At 41.1% G+C, this 22,531-nt stretch overlaps 1 long non-coding RNA gene across 1 annotated transcript in view; it reads right to left on the bottom strand.

Moving 5' to 3' along the window:
• Window positions 1-22,531, bottom strand: part of LOC309977759 — a 984,496-nt gene that overhangs the window by 956,944 nt on the left and 5,021 nt on the right. The gene's annotated exons all lie outside the window — the stretch shown is intronic.

The following is a 22,531-nucleotide window of genomic DNA, read 5'->3' as shown; positions in this document are numbered from 1 at the left end:
GCACACTCCAAAGCCTTCCTAAAAAGAAAGAAGGGAGGGGCAAATGCCTACGATTGGTGGAAACACATAGGGGCACCCCAGTCTAGGACAGGGGCTTCAGCAAAAAACGTCAAGAACTTGTGCGGGTACTCTAGAGTGAGGTTTCTTGGGTGCACCTAGCTGCCCCACTGGGGACCTCACGTTCATGAGGGTCAGTACCGACAGTGCTAGCTAGGCAACCCGAGTGGGTGGGGTGACTTGCCTCCTGCCCGGCTAGAACCAGAGAAGTGGTGTGACTATCCTGAGGGTGGAGTTACTTAAAAGGAACAGGCGGACACTAGAGGAGAGTGAAGAGTGGAAGGAGGTGGAGAAGGGGGGCGCTGAGACCAAGGAGGGAGAAGGGAGGGGGTGGGGCGGGGCCCAGTGTGGAGAGCTCTGGTCTTTTCCCTGGCGGCAGTCTCCAGAAGCAGCAGGTACAACCCAAACAAATTCAGTTCCTTATTCTTAAAGAGGCTTGCAAGCACACCGTTTGGTCACCTATCCATTTGCGTGTTAAGCTGAGGGAGGGTGAAAGGGATGTGGGAATTGGGGGTGGGGGCTGTATAGGAAGGGAGGAATAGGGAAGGGGAAAAGCAAGAAAGCTGGCAACTGAAAAATATTTACAGTCCTAGCTCTGCATGGTAACACTGTGACACTAGCAAGGACAACGAAGTCACAGTATCTTCTCAGGGAGGAGACAAAGAGCAAAGGAGAATGGAACTGGGGGCATTTTCTAGCAAGATATAAGGGAAGAAGGTGAGGGTGAAAGGGTGGGAGGGGAAGAAGGAGGAGATGAAGGAACTGTGAATACTGAAAGATTCTTTTTAGTCTCCCAAATACCAGACCTCTAAGAATAGAGTCCTCAAACCCCTGAGATGGCCTCTCTTCCAGGCATTGTGGAAGATCCCTGCGGAGCTGAATCCATAGCAAATCAGCCACATTTCCAGGATTTCTTTGCCCTTGCTTGAAAGTCCCTCTCTAAACCATTTAATAGGAGGCCAGGAAGTCACAGGCAACCACAGGCCTTTTTCAGTGCCTCTTTCCTACCACAGTTCTTTTAAAGGGGAGGAAAGAAGAGAGAAGAAACAAAGCAGAGAGAGGGAGGGAGCAGAGAGACAGGAGAAATAATAATAGCTACTGTGTATTCAGCACCTAATATGGGCAAGTTACTAGGCCAGGTGTTTTTACATTCATCATTTCTCATTTATTCCTGATAACAACCCTGGAGAATAGGTGCTATTATATTCTCCAAGCCCCTCCTTTATTTTTTGGGCCACCAGGGAATTCCCAAGCCCCCTTTTAAAAATAAGAAAACTGAGGTTCACAGCCCAGTACTTCCCAACACATATATGCCCACTCACTTGATATTGCTGGCAGAATCTCTAATTGTCTCATCTCTTCTTATTCCACCCCAAACTCGGTTATTCCTCCTGTAGTTCACCTGAATGACATCACCATGTACCCCAACATCCAAGGCAACACTCTGGGACTCATCCTTTAATCTGCTGTGATCTGGACCCTGCCTACCTCTCAGGCAGCAGAGCTTTTGCTGATTTCCTGGGCCTTACCTGTATTAAATATCCCTGAGAATACCAGGTTATTTCCATCCTCTATGCTTTGGTTCACTTTTCTTTCTCTTTCTCAAATGGCCTAAGCTCTCTGTCTACCTCCTTGAAAGGACTAATTCAAGATCATCTCCCCTCCTTACTTAATTCCTTCAGGCAGAACTAACCATCGCTTCCTCTGTGCCCTTCTCTACCTCAGGGCACATATTTGTTGATATAATTGCTTGCCCACACTAGACTATAAAGTCCCTGAAGTTAGGCACAAGATGTTATCATCTCTGTAACCTGAGTGCCAGGTATTATTATTAACAATAATAATAGTTATTGACCATTAACTATGTGCCAAACTGGTCTAAGCCATATGTGTATACATATATACACTTATTGAGTATATATATATATATATATGTTTTATATATCACAGCTAATTGCAAAGGCAGGACTTTTCCTTTATATTCTTTGCCTTTTGACACATCAATAATCAGCAAGTGTCCATGTAAGTCACAGGAAAGGGTATGGGGGAACACGTATGGAGAAGTAGAAATTGAGATCAGTTTCCCTCTCCTTCCAGGAAGCAACACAGACTCTCCTTTGTATTAGCTTCCTTAAGAAATAAACCAAACAGTGACCTGCAATACCTTCAACTCCTTCTATCAAACCCGAAGGCTTGAGACTGCCTGCTTGAAGTAGCAGCCTGTGCTTTCCTCTTAATAACCAGAGTCAGATGAGGGATGTAAGAGTTAAATTAAGCAGGGACCCAATGAACAACAGCTAAGAAATATGCAGATAACCCAGGTGTCAGGGCCCAAGAAACACTGTTTTTCCCTTTCCCTCTTCCTCCTCTTCATCCTCTTGCCTCTCCTCCTCCTTTTCTTGAAAGCCAGCTGACAAACTAGTAGGGTGGAGCCCAGTCTGAGGGCTGGAGGGAGGGGAGGAAAAGCCTCAGTAAGAGGACTCCACCCTCCCTGCTCCCAGTAGAACAACAACAAAAGAGAAGTCTTGGGGAGCTGGGGCTGAGAGGAAGGTGGGGTAGAATAGGGTGAAGTGAGGAAGGGAAGGGAGAGCATGGGGAGATAGGGGCCCAACAGCGTAGAGCTGGTCTGGGGAAATCAAGTTGTATATAAACAGAAAAGCCTGCATTCTTAAGTCACTGTTGTTCATGGAACAACAAAAGTGTAGCTGAAAGTAGCGCATAGCTCAGATCTAATAGGAAAAATATTGTCCTCCTCACCCGCTTTCTTCTGGTTCTGCAGTTCCCCAGAGGGAATATTCCCCCTGTGAGCTCAGCTAAAAGGAGACCTTTTGCCCCTCTGCTAATGTTGAACAAGTGTTAAGTTCCTCACACATGCCAGAAGACAGTGCTAAGTTCTGCCAGCAAAGGATAAGGATATTTTAGAGAAGGAAATTCAGTTAGCTGAGAAGAGAAAACCTGGAAAGAGATTGTGGGAGAAAAACAATGACTTAGCTTACAAACTGTACAACCTTGAGCAAGTGACCTCAGTTCTCTAAAAGTCAGTTTCCTCACCTATTTCTTTTAAAAGTATACTGCTAGTACTTCTCAGAATTGTCAAAAGATTTAAAAAGATGCAGAGGTGGCTTTACAGTGAAATTAATGAAGTTTGAGCTTCGAGGCCCCTCATTTGAATGGCCTTTCCAAGACACTGAGAGTGATCAAACTGTGTTTTTCTTAAAGAGGATCCCCAACGTTGTATAAACTTCAGGCCCCACAAGTCCTGGATCTGCCCGCAATGAGATTATAGCCTACAAAGCACAGTACCTCACACAAAGAAAGCACTCAAGATAGGATAACTATTATTCTTAGCAATGGCAGCTCTTAAATCTACTAGCTTTAGATTGCGTCCCTTTCTGGACACAGATATTGGGAACATGCCTCCATGTTTCCCATAACTCCTATACTTGTGTATATGAATAACTTATAAAAATTAATAACTAAACTGCTTGCTTGAGACATTCAGAGGCATGACTAAATTCACTTTAGGAATGGCCAATGGGCCAGGAGCAGGTGACCAGGCTTTGAAATTCTCTTGGAAGAGCCCCATCCTGGGCAAGCTCTAGCAGGCCTGCTACCATCCACGAGTTTAGTTGTACCTCAGGCTGCTAACTTTATGAGCAGAGCTTGACTAGGGGTTTGTATGTGTGTGTGTGTGTGTGTGTGTGTGTGTGTGTGTGTATGTGTGTGTGGACTTTTCACACTATTTAGACCATAGATGCTACCACACCTATAAATTGGAGGAGGGAAGAGGCTTTATAATTAACAGCAAAGCCAAAGCAGAAAAACTGGGATCCTCAGCCTCATCTGCAGGAAAGGAATAACATCCTTGGCCTGGTCCCAAAAATGTATATTCCTGAGTCAGGGAAGGATTCTACTGAGTATACAAGAAAAAGACTTGCATTCTTGCTTTCATATTAAACAAATAAATATACAAGATTGTCAAAGGAAATGTATAAATAGAACAGGAACTTCTTTATCATTGAGCTGGATTCAGAGAGGCACCAGGGCCCTGCAGCTCTCCCCTGCAAAGCAGACTCATGATTACCATCCTTGCCTTACCACAGGTAGCTCTCACTTTCCTAACAGATGGGTTGTGTCCATCTACCACTGTCTCCCAAACCAGTGGGAGAATGGCTTTCACCCTACAGCCTATTGTAGTCTTATTACTTCCCTGAGAAAGTAAGAGGGAGAGAAGAAAGAAGATGGGGAGTATGTATTCAGTGCTTTCTTAAAACCTTTCCACTAACATACCTATTGAGGTATTGCACCTTTATTCTTTCCTTCCTCTGCTCTTTGTTTGTCCAAATGTCCCTGGATTGTGGTAGCTCTTTCCTCTCAAGTCAATATCACAAATATAGTTGTAGCAGCCTACCATTAAGCCACAATGACAGGACATTACCTTTTCAGGTCAGGTTAGTAGTGAATTTAAAAGTGTAAGGCAGGCAGATTAGCAATGGTAATTCACTTCATAAAGTGAGATAAATGGTTTGATCTGGGAAGTGAATCTATAGTATGTCATGGGGATATAGGCAACTACACCTGTTTACATGGTGTAAACACATAGCTGAAATGATCAGGACTATGTGAAGAACAGGTGGGAAAATATACACAAATATGATGAAAATAAAACACTGGAGGCATACACTAGAGGCAAAAGTTGGTCACCCAAGCACAGAATGTTGTTGTAGGAAGGGCCTGAAGAGATCATTTCATTCAGCATTTTTCAACATGTCTTAGGCATACCCCTAGTGTTATGAAGGATTATCTTAGGCAGTACAGAGTTAACTATTTTCTAATAGTATGCATGTATTTTAATGGTTGCCTTCTATTTATGGGGAGTTAGACTGGCTTTCTACTTATGGTAGTGTTATTTTCGATGCAATTTTTTAGTAAAATAAGTCAGTTTATTTAAGAAAGCATACTAAGTAAATAACAGTACAGCTAATACTCAGATATGGTCTAAATCATGAAGGTGAAATGTAAATAACTGAACTTTAGCAAACAATGATTGAACCCAATTATCTTCCCAATTCAGGAGCTCCTTTATTAGACACTTTGGTTTAAAGGAGGGTCTAACCCCCAAATAAATAAATGTATAGCAATCCTGCGTCCTCCTATACTCATGACAGAATTGCTAATATAACATGGAAGTTTTCCACTGAGCTTGGATGAAACCTTATACTGTTTCTGAACACACTTCTACAGCAAGGTTTCCTTGAACCTCCAGTTTGGGCTAAGGGGATCTCTTCTAGCCCTTATAGCACGCTGACATAATTATTTCATAAGACTCACCACATTATAGTACACCTATCTTTTTATATGGCAGTTTCATTCATTTGAGTGTCAGTTCCTTGAGGTTAGGGGTTCAATCATCAGTAGTTCAATTATCTTTATATTTTTAGCTCTTTGCACAGTACTTATCATATAACAAGTACTCAATAAAAGTTGGTGGAATGGAATAATTTAGAGCCACATGTCTCAGTGTAAATTCTGCTTTCACCACTTGCTAGCTGTGTGACCCTGAACAAGTTATTTAACATATCTGGGCCTTGGTGTCCTCATCTGTAAGATAGGAGTAATAATAGTACCTATCTCATAGGATATTGAGAGGATTATGTAATTTAATACATATACATATAACATGCTTAGAACAGAACTTGGCACAGACTAAGCACTATACAAATTTTTGCTATTATTATGTTGAACTGAAGTATGCTTTCTGAAATTTCTACCTGTGCATCCTGGAACTGACCCTGGAAAAACAAAGAGCAAGTCTACTCCTTCTTCCATGTCATGGTCGCTGAAATGTCTCACCTTCTTTTCCCTCCCATAAACATCCCTGATTGCTTAATCCATCCCCTGCATAATATGGTTTCTATACTTTCAACAACCTGTTTTCTTGGTTGGTTACAGCAAAATGATCAGAACTCCCAGGCTAGAGATGCTGTCTCACAGAGATCAACGTACTTCCCCATATTGTTTACCAGGTAAGCAAGTGCAAGGATGAGTATATCTCTATTACCAAAAAAGCAGAGGTGGGGACAAAGGAATCTCATCCCAGATTTAAATATAACAATAAAAAGTTGGAAAGAATCTGAATGTTCACAACAAGATGTTGGGTAGCTAAATTATAATGCATGCATATGACTACAGAGTTATTCAAATTTAAGGTTTTCCAATACTCTCATTGACCATGGAAAATATTTGTATAATAATGTTAAATGTAAGAATAGGACACAAAAGTACACTTACACTATCATTTCATTTTTGTTCAACATACATGCCACATATTTTTACCACAGAAATAAACACATTTTAGTATTAAAAAAGGATAGCAGTAGAATTATAAGACAATTTTGTTTTTTAAATTTTTCTATAATGAGCATGTATTACTTTTATAATTGGAAAAAATATTTGAGTTGGGTGTCGAATTAAAGTTGTAGGTAGTTGAAGGATTATGGGAAGTTTGTTTCCTTTTTTATATTTGTTTTCTAAATTTTCTATAACAAATTTTTACTATTTCTATAATAAGAATAAAACAACTTGGATGAATTGTTTGTAAATCATCATCTTATCATAACCCTCACTTGCCTGAATCACATCAGCTTAAAGAAAGGATACTCAAGTAGCATGTATATGTAATATTAGTAATAGGAACCACTCACATCATTTCTTACCTAGCTTATCAAAATAAACTCCTAATTAGTCTCCCTGTCTCTACTTTTGCTCTCATGCATTGCAGCTAGGATTGATTATTCCAAAATCAGAAATTTCTCAAAGGTATCTTATTGCCCTCAAGATAAAAGCTAAAACCTCTTAGTGTGACCTACAAGAAAGGCCTTCATAAATGTTTCATACATTTTCCCTAGCCTCATCTCCTCAACCAGGACTTGCCACCTGCTCTGGACAATGCTTTGTAAGCCAAAGTACAGGAATTCTGGTTGAACGTTCCTTTCCCCCCTTATACATTTGGCAGAACAATTTTCCTTAGTAGCAATAACCACAATTTTTAATTGGGTATGTTGTGCATTTGTGTGATTACTTTTTCTTTACCTGTCTCTCCCACTAGACCTCTTTTTTTTTTTTTTTGGCCATGCCATGCAGCATGCAGGACCTTAGTTCTCTGACCAGGGATCAAACCCATGTCCCCTGCATTGGGAGCACAGAATCTTAACCACTGGACCACCAGGGAAGTCCCTAGACTTCTTTTTTTGTGAAGGCAGAATCCAGTTCAATTTTACTCTCAGATGTAGTCCACTGCTTGGAAGAGAATAGATGCTCAATGAATATTTGTTACCTCACTGACAAGTTAACTGAATAATATCCTCATCTGTTCTTTTTTTAATTTTTTTTTTTGCTAAGTGTTCATCTTTGACTCCTCTCCTGTATAAAGGTCCTGAATGTGCCTGGATGGCAAGGGGTTATAGTAGTGGGGGTAGGGTAAAGTGGAGTAGGTTTTTCCCATTCATAATAATTGGGTAAAGAGCTTAGGGCTGAAATTAGTCTACATCGCTGTAATAATAATAATAACAACACATATGAATGGTGTATAGTCACTCTTCCAAACACTTTACCTGTAGAAAGACATTTAATTCCTACAACAATCCTATATGTGCCATTATCCTTATTTTACAGATGAGGAAATTAAGGCAGAGAGAACTTAAGTAACTTTGCCAAGATCACATACCATATCACCCCTTTTAGTTATCCTGATTTTATCTGGATCCAAAGAACATGGGACAAGCCTCAGTATCCTCAGAAATAGGTTCTAGAGATATGAGTAAGAACCTGTTTTAAACCTGCACAAGTTTTGAACAGGGAAGTCTCATCTAATGACCCCAGTAGGAATGAAGCAGGAGGCACTATTCCATGGTGACCAAAAAGGCCATTTGTTGTGGAATTATTTTTGCATTATGAATTTGCTTTAAAATTAGTCCGGACAATTCCAGCCAATATTATCATTCTCATTTTAGAGTATCAGAAATGCACAGTATTTGTGAAAAAGTGCCTTGCACAGAATCAATATTTTGTGACAACATTTAAAACTCCAGTATATCATGATTCTCACATTTGAGTGTGCATTAGAATCACCTGGACATCTTGTTAAAAACAGATTGCAGGGCCCCAACCCCAGGGTTTCTGATTTAGTAGGTTGTGGGCGAGACCTAAGAATTTTCATTTCTAGCAAGTTCCCAGGTTATGCTGATGCTGCTATTCTGGGGACCATACTTGGAAAACTAATGGTCTGAGTTTTGCTCATTAGGGTAATGGGAACATATATCCAGCTATCCCGTATTGCTCTACAGGTATTAGAAATCAATAGTTGATTGATCCATAGGAAGTACTTTTTGTTGATTTTCAGAACAAAGAATGCTTTCTATAGTTAATTAATTTTTTCCATTTTATAGAAGCAGCTAATAATAATGACCACCATATTCTGAGTACCTACTGCACTGCTAAGCACTTTTTAGTCATTTACTCATTTAAATTACCTCATTTACTCCTCACTACATCACTGAGATTCTTATTTTGCCCTGGGTAGGAGCTGAAGGCCCACTGATGAAAAAGGTAGCTGAAGACAAAGGTGGCTCTGAAGAACACAACTGGAGAGAATAAATCATCATTATCATCATCACCATCATCTAACATTGGTGGAGCACTGTGATAAGCCCAATACTGACTTTATTTAATCCATGCAAGCACCCTCAGAGTTAATATCCCAGTCTTATAGCCAAGTACATGCCAGAGTGTGCGTGTGTGTGCTTAACCTCTACTGCTTCCCAATGCTCAGTCTCAGGCTTTTTAATTCACCCATTTTGAATTGGGTGGATGGGGAAGACAGCAATGTAAATGGGAGAAGGAGAGGTACTGGAGAGAGGCTGGAGGTCAGTGGGCATCTCTAGCATTGGTTTAAACCTGGATATCCATGAATTCTAGCCTTATGATAGCTAAGGATCATATTTTTTGGAGGTTATTTTTAGTCTGAGAAAAAAATGAGTCTGGTAGCTTTAGCAATGGTCCATTCCCCAGTTGCTAATACCTAGGGCTTAGAGCCACTCAATATTAATCATCTGTCTGTCTGCACAGAACTCCTGGCAGACCCATTCCTCCTGTGGGAGAAGCTGTAATAACTGGCCACTCACCATTTGTGTTTGATGATACTCATTCTTCAGAGAGGTCTCCAAACAGCTTTAGATTCCTTCAATAGCCTATCACAGGCAGAGCCTAAAAAAATCACTTGGCCAAGGCTTCACATTCCCTAAAAACATCGAATTTCAAATTTGTCTTTATTGCCAAATTGCAGTATTGAAAGATTCATCATATAAATTCAAATGTGGAGCCCATGATTGGACCACACTTTCTGTGATACACTATTTTTAATATTTATATATAAGAATTTTTAAAAATCTTGTGAATAACATTGTATTATGCATGCTTATTAAAAATGTCATTTTCTTTAATGTGATAATTTAAAACATACCACACTTTTGCAGACATTTCTGATATTTCATTTAAAAATATTCTGAGAATTTCAACAAAAAGAAGTAAACCAGATTCCTTTGACCACTGTGAGGTCTGGCCCGATGTATACCCCCTTCCCTAAACTGACTCTAGATTCTCTTATCCCACATCTTTACTCTGTTAAAGTGAAAGCTTAACCTAATCCTCACAAACCCTTTTACATTTCTACAAACCTGTATAGAGAGCTTCTGGAAAGGCGATTCCCCCACCCAATTTATCTAGGGTTAAATTAAAAGAATTAAAAATTTCCTTGGCCTTTCAACTTTCCTTAGTATTTATGCCTAATTACAGTGAGGCTAAATAGCAATTATGTGTATCAGTAAACGTATGTTAGATTAAATTTTACATTCTAGTTTGATTATGTTACTAAAACATTATGAGTCTTTTTGATCTTCATAGTATATTGCTCAGGTAGAATCATGATCTCCTTGCAATAAAAGGGAAAGATTATTGGTTTTAAGATGAGGCATTGGCAGTATGTTTATTGCTAGCTTTGTATATAGGACACAGCCAACTTACTTATTAGTTCTTACCACAGAACATGTTTTGAACCAAAAAAAGGATTGTTTTCATCAGACCCCAAAGTATATCTTCTACTGAGCAGGACATTTTTCTTTCCATCACTCTAACCCAAACTCTGGGTTCAGGTCCCAGAACTCTAGCCTAGGTATATTACATCACTACTTCTGTTTTTAACAGAGGAGAGTTTGGACACTATCTGGTACCTCAGACACTTACAGAGTTCTAAATTAATTTAATCAAAGCATCAAGATTCTTCATCCCTGCCCCTAGAGACAGGTTCCCTTTGTATCCTCTCTTTACAGATACAGGCACTGGTACAGGTTTTCCTTTCTGCCGTTGGTATATGATGGGAGTCAGATGATTGCTTCTTACTAGGAAAACTGCTGCAATGGATGATCAGTAGTCTTATTTCAGACCCAGTTGGTTGTTGGGAGTCTGCCAATTACATCGCTAGCAGTGACTTCACTCCCACCTGGTCTGCAGCAAGTGACCCCAGCTACAGCCAGGGATCTATAAGCTAGGACCTCCTACCCACCATCCATCCTTCTTCAGTGTACTGTCCCTTTCTCATTAATCTCTCTCCATATTACCAATCCTAATTTACTTCTTCATTTCAATATTCTGCCTGTCAGAATATCTGTTAACTCCAATGTTGTTTTCTTATCTCGAAGGCATAATTCCCTCTGTTCAGAAAGTTCAGTGAAATCCCCAGAAGCAGAGTCTACTAGGCTACTGGGAAGGACAGAAATCCCCTCCATAATACCTTTTGTTCTAACTCTTGGGTTCACCGAATATCATCATCCTTTTAAAGGTACAATTGAAGATGACATGGAAAAATCCTGGATTCTACAACCCCAGTTAGTTAGAACCTGGAGCAATTAGCCTCTAATTTAGTTCTAATGTATTCTATCAGGAAAACACTCCCAATAATAAATTCTTCCACAGCACCAGAGTTGTAGTGGAGATGTTCTGGTTTCTAATGGGCATTCTACACATGAAATCATTGCCAGGATGCAGCTTACTACCCTTGAGTATGCCTCCAAGACAGAAAATTATCAAGTACTAATTTTTGCTATTAGTTATGCTCTTCAAATAGGCAACACATACATTCACTACCATTGTGAAAACCATTGTGCACAAGTTCATATTTGTTTGGCATATACTATTTGCTATTGGAGAGAGATTTGAGGTATCAAGGAAGATCAGAGAAAGCTTACCTGAGGTTCAGTAAACACTAACTAGGCCAAGAGGGAGTACACAGGAAGAAGAAATATCATGGGCAAAGGCCTGGCAGCATTAGGGTCTTACATATAGGGTTTTATATATGTCCAAAAACCCAAGAAGCCAGAGAGGTTGGAGGAAAGTGAGTGAGAGTAGTACACGTTGAGGCTGGAGATACAGGAAGGGACCAGACTATACAGGAGTTCATAGAGATCCTAAAGAGTTTTGTTTTTCTCCAAATATTTTTAGCAGAGGAGCTACATAATCAGATATGTATTTTGAAATGTATCTTTGGCTGTAGTGTGGAGATCAGATTGGAGGGGGCTGTGGTAAATTAGGGGAAACAAGTTAGGAGGTGCAGGAGTTCAGCAATAAATTATTATAATTTAGATCATAGCTTAGATTATACCTTAGGTAGAGGCAGTGAAGATGCAGAGAATCATACTGATGTTAGAGAAACTTAGGAGGTCCTATCAACAGAATTTGGTAAGGGATTTAATATTGGAGGTGAGGGAGAGGGAAATGTCCAAGATGATTCTTAGAACTCTAACTTGAGCAACTGGATAGTGAAGTCATTCACTGAGGAACAATGTAAAAGAACCATATTTAGGGAGGGAAGATAATGAGTTTGGTTTTGGATGTGTTGAGTTTGAGGTGCTTTGTGGCAATGCCAAGTAAGATATTGGCTATGTGGGTTTCTGAGGAGTTGCATGCTCACTGTAGAGGACTTAAACCTTATAGAGCACTGATTGCTTCTGTAGACTTCAGGTATTGTTCCACTTTATATAAAAGGATTTTTTCAGAGCTTCTACTTGGGGTCCTCTTCTAGCAGCATTTTGCATTTAATTAGGGGAGATTTGTTTAGTTTGCAGCCAATTTTTTCTTTCTTTTTTCAAAACAAATTCTCTTGAATCCTCCAACCATCTCTTATTGAATTAACCATCTCTAAAATAGTGAGGACTTGTTCATTTAGCATACATATCACCAATGTAATAGTGGTAGTCTCAATTTGTTAGTTATGTTTTCTTGATAAGAACAAGAAGAGCAAATAATTATTGAGCGTTTAATATGTGATACATCTTATTTCATAGACTCTGGAGATTCCACAGTGAATTAAGATTTGCTCATTGTGTGCAAGAGACTCATAGTCTACTGATCAAACTTGCCACCTACCTCTGTCCTATAGCATATAACTTAGCAATAGTTATATTTCTAAATTGGAAGGCCAATCACATGTGCTGAGCACCTGTTATGTGTCAAATATGAAACTGGTATTTGAGATGTACTTGTGCATGGAAGGCAGTATAAGGTAGTAGTTAAGAGGGTAAACTTTGGAGTTAGACTGCCTGAGTTCCACTCCTGGCTCTATGACTTGAGTAAGTTACTTAATCTCTCTGTGCCTCTGTTTCTTCCTCTGTAAAATGAGTCTAACAGTAGTACCTATGTATAGTAGTTTGCTATGGCTGACATAACAAAGTGCCACAACTGTTGGCTTAAATAACATAAATTAATTGTCTAACAATTCTGGAGGCTGGGAGTCCAAAATCAAGATGTTAGCCGGGTTGGTTCCCTCTGTGGGCTGTGAAGGAAGTATCTATTCCGGGTCTCTCTCCTTAGTTTGTAAATGGGTGATTTCTTTCTATGTCTTTTCACATCATCTTCCCTTTACACACATCTCTATATACAAATTTCCCTGTTTATAAGGACACTAGTCACATTGGATTAGGGTCCACCCTAATGACCTTATCTTAAGAAATTACACCTGCTACACTGGGGGTTGGGACTTCAACATATGACGTTTGGAAGGGGAGACACAATTCAACTAATAATACTATATTATAGGATTATAGCAAAGATTAAAAAAGAGCATCCATAAATTACTTAAAACAACTCCTGACACATTGTGCACATTCAATGAATGTTAACTATTAAGTTAACTATATTATTTCATTTAATCTTTATACATATGGCCCATATTAAGAAGGTAATTTTTAATGATTAGCACACTGAGACTCAATGTCACACAGCTATTTTTTGGTAGAGCCAGGATTGTAACCTAGCTCTGACTGATCTCAAACTTAATGTACGTTTCACTATACCACGAGGCATCATCAGGTGACTAGGTTGTTGTCTCTGTGAAACTGCCATAGAAATATTTTCAGATATGGTCAATAACTTCATGTATCAGTGTGAGGATCCCACTGTCTGTGGGTCTCTGATTAGCAACAGGCATTTGTCATAATATACTTTGTCATCTAAGATAACACTATCACCAGGCGACCCAAACTAACAACAGTATCATTGAGAATAAGGGCCTAAGCAATGTGGGAAGAAATTTAGGTCCTCAAAAGTCTATTTGTAGAGACTTTCAAGATGGTGGAGGAGTAAGACGTGGAGATCACCTTCCTCCCCATAAATACATCAAAAATACATCTACATGTGGAACAACTCCTACAGAACACCTACTGAATGCTGGCAGAAGACTTCAGACTTCCCAAAAGGAAAGAAACTCCCCACGTACCTGGATAGGACAAAAGAAAAAAGAAAAAACAGGGACAAAAGAATAGGGACAGGACCTGCACCTCTGGGAGGGAGCTGTGAAGGAGGAAAAGTTTCCACACACTAGGAAGCCCATTCACTGGTCAAGATGGGGGGGTGGGTAAGGGGGTAGCTTCAGAGCCATGAAGGAGAGCACAGCAACTGGGGTTCAGAGGGCAAAGCTGGGAGATTCCACACAAAGGATCAGTGCTGATCAGCACTCACCAGCCTGAGAGGCTTGTCTGCTCGCCCACCAGGGTGGTGGGGGATGAGAGCTGAGGCTTGGACTTCAGAGGTCAGACCCCAGGAAGAGGACTGGGGTGGGCTGTGTGAATACAGCTTGAAGGGGGCTAGTGTGTCACGGCTAGCTGGGAGGGAGTCCAGGAAAAAGTCTGGACCTGCCAGAGAGGCAAGACATCTTTATTTTGGGGGGCTAAAAGAGAGGGGATGCCTTACCTGTGGGCCCACAGAAGGCAGAGCACTGTCTAAGTGAGCTCCAGAGAGAGGCGTGAGCTATGGCTATCACCTTGGACCCCAGAGATGGGCATGAACCGCTAACACTGCTACCACTGCCAGCAAGAATCCTGTGTGCAATGACAGGTCACTATCCACACCCCCAGGAGTCTGTGAAGAAAGCCACTGCCAGGGTCCTGTGATTCAGGGACAAGTACCCTGGGAGAACACACAGCATGCATCAGGCTGTTGCAAGATCACAACAGCCTCTGCCACCTCAGGCTCGCCTCACATTCCAATTATGACTACCATACACCTACCTACCCCCAGAATGATTGAGCAAAAGTGCCCGAATCAGCCACTACTTTAACCCCCTCCTCTCTGGGAAGGGAACAGGCTCCTGAGGGTAACCTACACTCAGAGGCAGGGCCAAAACCAAAGCTGAACCCCAGGAGATGTGCGAACAAAGAGTAAAAGGGTATAATTTCTCTGTGCAGCCTCAGGAGCAGCAGGTAAAATCCACACAATCAACTTGATAAAGGCTGCAACTGAAGAATACATAGACAACGAATGTTCCCAAAATTGAGGCGGTGGACTTTGAGAGCAACTGCAGACTTGGTGTGTGCTTTCTATGTCTAATTTGATTCTGGTTTTATGTTTATCTTAGTTTAGTATTTAGTGTTTATTATCATTGGTGGATTTGTTTATTGGTTTGGTTGCTCTCTTCCTTTATATATATTTTTGTTGTTCTTTTTTTTCTTTTCTCTTTTTGTGAGTGTGTACGTGTATGTGTATGCTTCTTTTTGTGATTTTGTCTGTATAGGTTTGCTTTTACCATTCGTCCTAGGGTTCAGTCTGCATGGTTTTTTTTGTTTGTTTGTTTGTTTTGTTTTTGTCTTTGTATTTCTTTTTGTTTAGTTTTGTCTCTTCCTTTTCTTCTGAGCAATGTGGCTGGCAGGGTCCTGGTGCTCTGGCTGGGTGTCGGACCTCAGCTTCTGAGGTGGGGGTCCAAGTCCATAACAATGGACCACAAGAAAAGAACCAGGCCCATGTAAAATCAAAAGGAAAAATCTCTCCCAGAGATTGTTGTCTCAACACTAAGACCCAGCTACAAGCAAAGGCCAGCAAGCTTCAGAGCTGGACACCCCATGCCAAATAGCAGGACAGGAACACAACACCACTCATTAGCAGAGAGGCTGACTAAGATCATAATGAGTTCACAGACACCTCAAAACACATCGCTGGATGCAGTACTGCCCACCAGAAAGACAAGATCCAGCCTCGGAGAAGGCGGAAGATGGTGGAAGAGTAAGACGCGGAGATCACCTTCCTCCCCACAGATACACCAGAAATACATATACACGTGGAACAACTCCTACAGAACACCTACTGAAGGCTGGCAGAAGACCTCAGACCTCCCAAAAGGCAAGAAACTCCCCACGTACATGGGTAGGGCAAAAGAAAAAACAGAGACAAAAAAATAGGGATGGCACCTGCACCAGTGGGAGGGAGCTGTGAAGGAGGAAAAGTTTCCACACACTAGGAAGCCCCTTCGCGGGCGGAGACTGCGGGAGGCGGAGGGGGGAGCTTCGAAGCTGCGGAGGACTGCACAGCAACGGGTGCGGAGGGCAAAGCGGGGAGATTCCCGCACAGAGGATCGGTGCCGACCGGCACTCACCAGCCCGAGAGGCTTGTCTGCTCACCCGCCGGGGCGGGCGGGGCTGCGAGCTGAGGCCGGAGCGCAGGGAGAGGACTGGGGTTGGTGGCTTGAACATAGCCTGAAGGGGTTAGTGCACCACAGCTAGCCGGGAGGGAGTCCGGGGAAAAAGCCTGCACCTGCCGAAGAGGCAGGAGACTTTTCCTTCCCTCTTTGTTTCCTGGGGCGTGAGGAGAGGGGTTTAAGAACGCTGCTTAAAGGAACTCCAGAGACGGGCGCGAGCCGCGGCTAAAAGCGTGAACCCCAGAGACGGGCGCGAGCCGCAGCTGAAAGCGCGGACCCCAGAGACGGGCGCGAGCCGCGGCTGAAAGCGCGGAATCCAGAGACGGGCGCGAGCCGCGGCTGAAAGCGCGGAATCCAGAGATGGGCGCAAGCCGCGGCTAAAAGCGCGGACCCCAGAGGCGGGCGGGAGACGTTAAGGCTGCTGCTGCCGCCACCGAGGGGCCTGTGTGCGAGCACAGGTCACTCTCCACACCCCTCTTCCGCGGAGCCTGTGCAGCCCGCCACTGCCAGGTTCCCGGGATCCAGGGACAACTTCCCCGGGACAGCGCACAGCGCGCCTCAGGCTGGTGCAAAGTCACGCCGGCCTTTGCCACCGCAGCCCCGCCCCGCACTCTGTGCCCCTCCGTCCCCGCCAGCCTGAGTGCGCCAGAGCCCCCAATCAGCGGCTCTTTTAACCCCATCCTGTCTGAGCAAAAAACAGACGCCCTCCAGCGATCTGCACGCAGTGGCAGGGCCAAATCCAAAGCTTAGCCCTGGGAGCTGTGAGAACAAAGAAGAGAAAGGGAAATCTCTCCCAGCAGCCTCAGAAGCAGCGGATTAAAGCTCCACAATCAACTTGATGTACCCTGCATCTATGGAATACCTGAATAGACAACCAATCATCCCAAATTAAGGTAGTGGACTTTAGGAGCAAGATCTATGATTTTTTCCCCTTTCCTCTTTTTGTGAATGTGTATGTGTATGCTTCTGTGTGAGATCTTGTCTGTATAGTCTTGCTTCCACCATTTGTCCTAGGGTTCTATCCGTCCATGTTTTTTTTTAATTTTTTTTTCTTAATAATTAATTTTAATAACAATATTATACTTTACCTTCGTTCTTTCTTTCTTTCTTTCCGTCCTTCCTTCCCTCCTTTAGACAACGAATCATCCCAAATTGAGGAGGTGGTCTCTGACAGCAAGATTTAGGATTTTTCCCCATTTACCTCTTTTAGTGAGGGTGTATGTGTATGCTTCTGTGTAAGATTTTGTCTGTATAGCTTTGCTGCCAACATTTGTCCTAAGGTTCTTTCCGTCCCTTTTTTTTTTTCTAAATAAGAATTTTTTAATTCAATAACTTTATTATACTTTATTTTATTTTTACTGTATCTTCTTTCTTTCTGTCTTTTTTCCTTCTTTCCCTCCTTCCTTCCTTCCTCCCTCCCTCCCTCCCTCCTTTCTTTCCTTCTTGCCTTCTTTCCTTCTTTGCTTCTTTCTTTCTTTCTTCCTTCCTTCCTACCCTCCTTTCCTTCTTTCTTTCCTCATACTTCTACTAATTCCCTCTACTTTTTCTCCCTTTTATCCTGAGCCGTGTGGATGAAAAGCTTTTGGTGCTCCAGCCAGGAGGCAGGGCTCTGCCTCTGAGGTAGGAGAGCCAACTTCAGGACACTGATCAACAAGAGACCTCCCAGCTCCACATAATATCAAACGGCGAAAATCTCCCAGAGACCTCCATCTTAACACCAGCACCCAGCTTCACTCAACGACCAGCAAGCCACAGTGCTGGAAAACCTATGCCAAACAACTAGCAAAACAGGAACACAACCTCACCCATTAGCAGAGAGGCTGCCTAAAATCATAATAAGGCCACAGACACCCCCAAACACACCACCAGACGTGAACCTGCCCACTAGAGAGACAAGATCCAGCCTCATCCACCACAACACAGGCACTAGTCCCCTCCACCAGGAAGCCTACACAACCCACTGAACCAACCTTAGCCACTGGAGACAGACATCAAAAACAGGAGGAACTACGAACCTGCAGCCTGCAAAAAGGAGACCCCAAACACAGTAAGATAAGCAAAATGAGAAGACAGAAAAACACACAGCAGATAAAGGAGCAAGATAAAAATGCACCAGACCTAACAAATGAAGAGGAAATAGGCAGTCTACCTGAAAGAGAATTCAGAATAATGATAGTAAGGTTGATCCGAAATCTTGGAGATAGAATGGACAATAGATTGGACAAAATGCAAGAATCACTTAACAAGGACCTAGAAGAACTAAAGATGAAACAAGCAACGATGAACAACACAATAAATGAAATTAAAAGTACTCTAGATGGGATCAATAGCAGAATAACTGAGGCAGAAGAACGGATAAGTGACCTGGAAGATAAAATAGTGGAAATAACTACTGCAGAGCAGAATAAAGAAAAAAGAATGAAAAGAACTGAGGACAGTCTCAGAGACCTCTGGGACAACATTAAACGCACCAACATTCGAATTATAGGGGTTCCAGAAGAAGAAGAGAAAAAGAAAGGGACTGAGAAAATATTTGAAGAGATTATAGTTGAAAACTTCCCTAACATGGGAAAGGAAATAGTTAATCAAGTCCAGGAAGCACAGAGAGTCCCATACAGGATAAATACAAGGAGAAATATGCCAAGACACATATTAATCAAACTGTCAAAAATTAAATACAAAGAAAGCATATTAAAAGCAGCAAGGGAAAAACAACAAATAACACATAAGGGAATCCCCATAAGGTTAACAGCTGATCTCTCAGCAGAAACCCTACAAGCCAGAAAGGAGTGGCAGGACATACTGAAAGTGATGAAGGAGAAAAACCTGCAGCCAAGACTACTCTACCCAGCAAGGATCTCATTCAGATTTGATGGAGAAATTAAAACCTTTACAGACAAGCAAAAGCTGAGAGAGTTCAGCACCACCAAACCAGCTTTACAACAAATGCTAAAGGATCTTTTCTAGGCAGGAAACACAAGAGAAGGAAAAGACCTATAATAATGAACCCAAAACAATTTAGAAAATGGGAATAGGAACATACATATCGATAATTACCTTAAATGTAAATGGACTAAATGCTCCCACCAAAAGACACAGATTAGCTGAATGGATACAAAAACAAGACCCTTATATATGCTGTCTACAAGAGACCCACTTCAGACCTAGAGACACATACAGACTGAAAGTAAGGGGATGGAAAAAGATATTCCATGCAAATGAAAGCCAAAAGAAAGCTGGAGTAGCAATTCTCATATCAGACAAAATAGACTTTAAAATAAGGACTATTAAAAGAGACAAAGAAGGACACTACATAATGATCAAGGGATCGATCCAAGAAGAAGATATAACAATTGTAAATATTTATGCACCCAACATAGGAGCACCTCAATACATAAGGCAAATACTAACAGCCATAAAAGGGGAAATCGACAGTAACACATTCATAGTAGGGGACTTAAACACCCCACTTTCACCCATGGACAGATCATCCAAAATGAAAATAAATAAGGAAACACAAGCTTTAAATGATACATTAAACGAGATGGAGTTAATTGATATTTATAGGACACTCCATCCAAAAACAACAGAATACACATTTTTCTCAAGTGCTCATGGAACATTCTCCAGGATAGATCATATCTTGGGTCACAAATCAAGCCTTGGTAAATTTAAGAAAATTGAAATTGTATCAAGTATCTTTTCTGACCACAACGCCATGAGACTAGATATCAATTACAGGAAAAGATCTGTAAAAAATACAAACACATGGAGGCTAAACAATACACTACTTAATAATGAAGATATCACTGAAGAAATCAAAGAGAAAATCAAAAAATACCTAGAAACAAATGACAATGGAGACACAACGACCCAAAACCTGTGGGATGCAGCAAAAGCAGTTCTAAGGGGGAAGTTTATAGCAATACAAGCCCACCTTAAGAAGCAGGAAACATCTCGAATAAACAACCTAACCTTGCACCTCAAGCAATTAGAGAAAGAAGAACAAAAAAACCCCAAAGCTAGCAGAAGGAAACAAATCATAAAAATCAGATCAGAAATAAATGAAAAAGAAATGAAGGAAACAATAGCAAAGATCAATAAAACTAAAAGCTGGTTCTTTGAGAAGATAAACAAAATAGATAAACCACTAGCCAGACTCATCAAGAAAAAAAGGAAGAAGACTCAAATCAATAGAATTAGAAATGAAAAAGGAGAGGTAACAACTGACACTGCAGAAATAAAAGAGATCATGAGAGATTACTACAAGCAACTCTATGCCAATAAAATGGACAATCTGGAAGAAATGGACAAATTCTTAGAAAGGCACAACCTGCCAAGACTGAATCAGGAAGAAATAGAAAATATGAACAGACCAATCACAAGCACTGAAATTGAAACTGTGATTAAAAATCTTCCAACAAAGAAAAGCCCAGGACCAGATGGCTTCACAGGCGAATTCTATCAAACATTTAGAGAAGAGCTAACACCTATCCTTCTCAAACTCTTCCAAAATATAGCGGAGGGAGGAACACTCCCAAACTCCTTCTACGAGGCCACCATCACCTTGATACCAAAACCAGACAAGGATGTCACAAAGAAAGAAAACTACAGGCCAATATCACTGATGAACATAGATGCAAAAATCCTCAACAAAATACTAGCAAACAGAATCCAACAGCACATTAAAAGGATCATACACCATGATCAAGTGGGGTTTATTCCAGGAATGCAAGGATTCTTCAATATACGCAAATCTATCAATGTGATAAACCATATTAACAAATTGAAGGAGAAAAACCATATGATCATCTCAATAGATGCAGAGAAAGCTTTTGACAAAATTCAACACCCGTTTATGATAAAAACCCTGCAGAAAGTAGGCATAGAGGGAACTTTCCTCAACATAATAAAGGCCATATATGACAAGCCCACAGCAAACATCATCCTCAATGGTGAAAAACTGAAAGCATTTCCACTAAGATCAGGAACAAGACAAGGTTGCCCACTCTCACCACTCTTATTCAACATAGTTTTGGAAGTTTTAGCCACAGCAATCAGAGAAGAAAAGGAAATAAAATGAATCCAAATCGGAAAAGAAGAAGTAAAGCTGTCACTGTTTGCAGATGACATGATCCTATACATAGAGAACCCTAAAGATGCTACCAGAAAACTACTAGAGCTAATCAATGAATTTGGTAAAGTGGCAGGATACAAAATTAATGCACAGAAATCTCTGGCATTCCTATATACTAATGATGAAAAATCTGAAAGTGAAATCAAGAAAACACTCCCATTTACCATTGCAACAAAAAGAATAAAATATCTAGGAATAAACCTACCTAAGGAGACAAAAGACCTGTATGCAGAAAATTATAAGACACTGATGAAAGAAATTAAAGATGATACAAATAGATGGAGAGATATACCATGTTCTTGGATTGGAAGAATCAACATTGTGAAAATGACTCTACTACCCAAAGCAATCTATAGATACAATGCAATCCCTATCAAACTACCACTGGCATTTTTCACAGAACTAGAACAAAAAATTTTGCAATTTGTATGGAAACACAAAAGACCCCGAATAGCCAAAGCAATCTTGAGAACGAGAAAAGGAGCTGGAGGAATCAGGCTCCCTGACTTCAGACTATACTACAAAGCTACAGTTATCAAGATGGTATGGTACTGGCACAAAAACAGAAAGATAGATCAATGGAACAGGATAGAAAGCCCAGAGATAAACCCATGCACATATGGACACCTTATCTTTGATAAAGGTGGCAGTAATGTACAATGGAGAAAGGACAGCCTCTTCAATAAGTGGTGCTGGGAAAACTGGACAGGTACATGTAAAAGTATGAGATTAGATCACTCCCTAACACCATACACAAAAATAAGCTCAAAATGGATTAAAGACCTAAATGTAAGGCCAGAAACTATCAAACTCTTAGAGGAAAACATAGGCAGGACACTCTATGACATAAATCACAGCAAGATCCTTTCTGACCCACCTCCTAGAGTAATGGAAATAAAAACAAAAATAAACAAATGGGACCTAATGAAACTTCAAAGCTTTTGCACAGCAAAGGAAACCATAAACAGGACCAAAAGACAACCCTCAGAATGGGAGAAAATATTTGCAAATGAAGCAACCGACAAAGGATTAATCTCCAAAATTTACAAGCAGCTCATGGAGCTCAATAACAAGAAAACAAACAACCCAATCCAAAAATGGGCAGAAGACCTAAATAGACATTTCTCCAAAGAAGATATACAGACTGCCAACAAACACATGAAAGAATGCTCAACGTCATTAATCATTAGAGAAATGCAAATCAAAACTACAATGAGATATCATCTCACACCAGTCAGAATGGCCATCATCAAAAAATCTAGAAACAATAAATGCTGGAGAGGGTGTGGAGAAAAGGGAACACTCTTGCACTGCTGGTGGGA

This window comes from Leucopleurus acutus, assembly GCF_964270905.1.
Source record: "Leucopleurus acutus genome assembly, chromosome: X".
NCBI classification, from domain to species: Eukaryota; Metazoa; Chordata; class Mammalia; order Artiodactyla; family Delphinidae; genus Leucopleurus; species Leucopleurus acutus.
This window is presented reverse-complemented; position numbering and strand designations above follow the sequence as displayed.